General features: G+C 35.7%; 1 long non-coding RNA gene across 1 annotated transcript; it reads left to right on the top strand.

The window, feature by feature from the left end:
• Nucleotides 1-1,857: 1,857 nt before the first annotated feature.
• LOC124024374 lies at nt 1,858-2,672 on the top strand. Its single transcript, XR_006836980.1, has 3 exons — nt 1,858-2,059; nt 2,141-2,220; nt 2,355-2,672. It is a non-coding gene; the product is annotated as an uncharacterized LOC124024374 (long non-coding RNA).
• Nucleotides 2,673-3,889: the final 1,217 nt, after the last annotated feature.

The following is a 3,889-nucleotide window of genomic DNA, read 5'->3' as shown; positions in this document are numbered from 1 at the left end:
GTAAAGTACATTCTACACAAATTACCTTCATAATAACAAAGAACAAATGTGTGTGCCTGATGGGAAATTAATTTTCATACAGCCAAAAGGGGTGAGAAATTACACCAATATCAGTGGAAAATTTGCACTATTGTAAATAAACATGGATGATGGAACATATTCCCTTTTGCTGACGTGATGAACCGCAAAGGGGACATATTTACCATCTAAACCATGTGTGACCTCTGTCTGTAGAAGTGTTCTTCCTAACCAATCCCTCAACAGCTCTCTGACTGAGCTCCACCCTCACTGGGTCTTCAGAGGAGAGGAAGGCTGAGGAGGGATGGAAGGATAAATGGCTCAGTCAGTCAATAAAGTGTAGAGCTGCTGTCTGACAAAATCACTATTTTAGTAGTTCATTAAAGTAAATAAGGCTTTATGACTGCTGAATACCAACTATCAATCACTTCGATCATGTATTTTCAGGTAGAGATACATCCTTGGGACGTCCCTAGCCCATTGAAGTTGACTCTTAAAGGGGTTAAGGTAGGGGTTAAGGTTAGGGTTTAGGGTAGGGATGGCCCAAGGATCCCGGATAGCACTGACCATTGTGCATTCTTCTGTCTCTATCACATAGCAGGTGATGGGATCTGACTTCTGACCTTGAAAATATTACATATCTTTATTATGTGAAATCTAATGAAAAAATAATGTATGTTGATGCTAATATGATGTACAATATTCCATGATGTTTCTATATGATTACAATAGCTTAATATATTTAATATGCCATATACTATTTAACAGTTCACTAATTAACTTTATGATCAAAACCAATGGAAAATGGATCAATGATGGCTAGAAGACCGGTGACGTCGACCGCCGAGAACCGCCCGAACAAGGAGAGGCAACGACTTCGATAGAAGTCGTGACGACCGTAAATATTAGAAAGCCGGGTTTGACCGTCGGCGTTGTATGAGCTACAGTACAGTACCGTTATCTAGCAAGATAACTGTAGTGTCTTAACACTTAGTACTTATTTATGTAATAAGAAAGACTCTGAATACAAGCAATTGAACTGGAGCTTCACATTTACTCAAACTAGTTAGTACCAGAATAACATAGAACAATACTGCACATGACCAAGGGCGCTTCATCCTTAAAGGGGACATCAGTAATTAACAGAACATAACAATAACGTTATGTCCTAATTTGGCACAACTAGGTTTGGATTATTTCCCTCAACTATATTCGTTCCCATATATTGAATATCGTTTCCATAAAGCCAACATGGCTTTACACTCAATAATGTACGTTTCCAATTTAGAGCAGTTCTCAGTTTTGTGGTAATGAACTAGCAAACGTTAACTAAGTAAGGACGGTGACCTGTCCTGACGAGATGTTACAACGAACTGAATCGTCAATGGAGGTCTTCCTCTTTATATAGCCTGCTACAGCATGCAATACTATTAACTCACAAGGGGGCATAACGTTACATGTACAATACTATCCCATTTTGGAAACGTTACATGTACAATAATATCCCATTTTGGAAACGTTACATATACAATAATATCCCATTTTGGAAACGTTACATGTACAATAATATCCCATTTTGGAAACGTTACATGTACAATATTATCCCATTTTGGAAACGTTACATGTACAATAATATCCCATTTTGGAAATGTTACATGTACAATAATATCCCATTTTGGAAACGTTACATGTACAATAATATGTACATGTACGTTACATGTACATTTTGGAAACGTTACATGTACAATAATATACCATTTTGGAAATGTTACATGTACAATAATATCCCAATTTGGAAATGTTACATGTACAATACTATCCCATTTTGGAAACGTTACATATACAATACTATCCCATTTTGGAAACGTCACATGTCCGCTTTATTTATCTTAATTATCTTTTCAGATCTTCTTAGAAATTAATAAAGTCCATGGAATGGATATAGACAAAACGAGATTTCAAGGACTAGCAGAGGTAGAGAGGCAGGGGTGAGGACATCATCCTGCTATTTTGACAGTCCTTTTAGGACAATACAGAAGAGGTATTTGCTCTTATTCCTTCCCTTTCTCTAATGTATTTTGCAATAAAATTAGCAAGTGTAGTAAGATCAATGCTTTTCTAGGACTGGAGACCACAGCAGCGATTCTGCTCTTGCCCAACCTCTTCAAAGAGGAGCCGAGTGGCCTTTATGTCCATGACATGGTATGCCTATGCACCAATCATCTGTTTCTTCATAAACATAAGTGTGCATGCTTATATAAAACTACAGCTGAACATTTGTTATGTTCTTTGTTAATTGTATATGTATTAATCTTTTCTTACTTTTGTTGACACAGATTTCACCGCTCTTCACTCCTTTACTGCACATCGGTGGAAATCCATTTCACCATGAAAGTGAAATCCCGCTGGCCTTTGATGGGGAGAACATCCACCCCCTCAAGGACGTCTCCATGGGACTTGGGGCTCTACTAGGGCTGTATTTTTTATTTTCCCTTAAATTTCCCCCAAAATGTCAGAAAAAAACTTTTGTTAAGTTACTGTCTTCTGGGGAGAAGAGAAGTTGGGGTGAAGTTAACAGGGCCGGTCATAAAGATGGCAAACTTCCTAACATAACTAAGTGAATATGATATACGCAATAAAGCTGAAAATCTGTATTTAGCATCAAGTCTACAATATTGTTAGTTTAACTATGATTCATGTTTAATGTATGTTGTTTTTATTGTACATCATCATTTTAAAATATATGTATATATGTCATAAAAAATAATGTTATTATTTATTATTGTCTGACATTTCTGCAGAAATTTTGCAATTTTATAATGTGTTTTGTTTGGTAAATTGTTTTGTAAATATTAATTCACATTTGTGGTGCCACTTAATAAACCATTTTTTATTTGATTAATATTGTCAATATTATTATAATATGTTTTTATAATGGAGGGAGGGTGGACAGGGAGTTAAAAAATTAACCCCAAAAGGTTCTTTGAGGAACCATGATAAGGGGTTCTTCAAATAACGTATAGGGGTTCCCACAAAATGTTCTTCAAATAACTTTTTTAGCTTTTTGTCTGAAATTATTTTCTTAACTGCGATATCAACTCCAGTCAGCAGATGGCTATGTACGTCTTTCAGGTGATTCTGCCACTGTGACGTATAATCTAGTGGACGGTCAGACACTTTGGTTCACTCTAACTTGTTGGAAAAAAGGTTTATTCAATCAATCTAGCAACTCCTCTCAGTCCTTAAGGGCAGTTTTATTTCAAATGTAGTACCCGGACGAGGAAAATCCAATAACGTTTTATAGTTTCATCCTTAGGGTAATTTTATCCTAAAGTGGACACACTCCGATTAGTTTCTGAAACAACTGCCCAGACTTTGTGGACTGTTTAATAATGCTTAAACCTCATATTTATCAAATGATCCATTAAAGATACCAACTTAAAACCTATATTTGTCTACATATGGGTTGTTTAAATTGTATCTAATTATATTCCCAGTTTTACTTTATCAAATCTCTAGTAATCATAATAAACACATACAATTCATCATATTTTCATATATTCACAGAATCCATATAAAACGTAAGAAATTATTTAGGTACTCACGAAAACCATTCATTTGGCTTTTTCAAGGACTCTCCATAGCTAAGAAGCAGCTCTCCAAACATAATCCCAGCAGAATAAAAAAATAAACTTTTGTTTCCCAGACAATGACCATGGGATCGTCAACGGTTCTCTAAACTCCCAAACACCACGGGAAATTCAAGCCTCCCAGGAACTATAGACCTTCCGCTGCTTTCTAAAATATCATCCCGTTTATTATCCAAATTTCAATCATCTGAGTAAGCATATTTCTATATGTTACTATCCAA

The sequence above is a fragment of the Oncorhynchus gorbuscha genome, linkage group LG03 (genome assembly GCF_021184085.1).
Source record: "Oncorhynchus gorbuscha isolate QuinsamMale2020 ecotype Even-year linkage group LG03, OgorEven_v1.0, whole genome shotgun sequence".
In the NCBI taxonomy this organism is placed as follows: Eukaryota; Metazoa; Chordata; class Actinopteri; order Salmoniformes; family Salmonidae; genus Oncorhynchus; species Oncorhynchus gorbuscha.
This window is presented reverse-complemented; position numbering and strand designations above follow the sequence as displayed.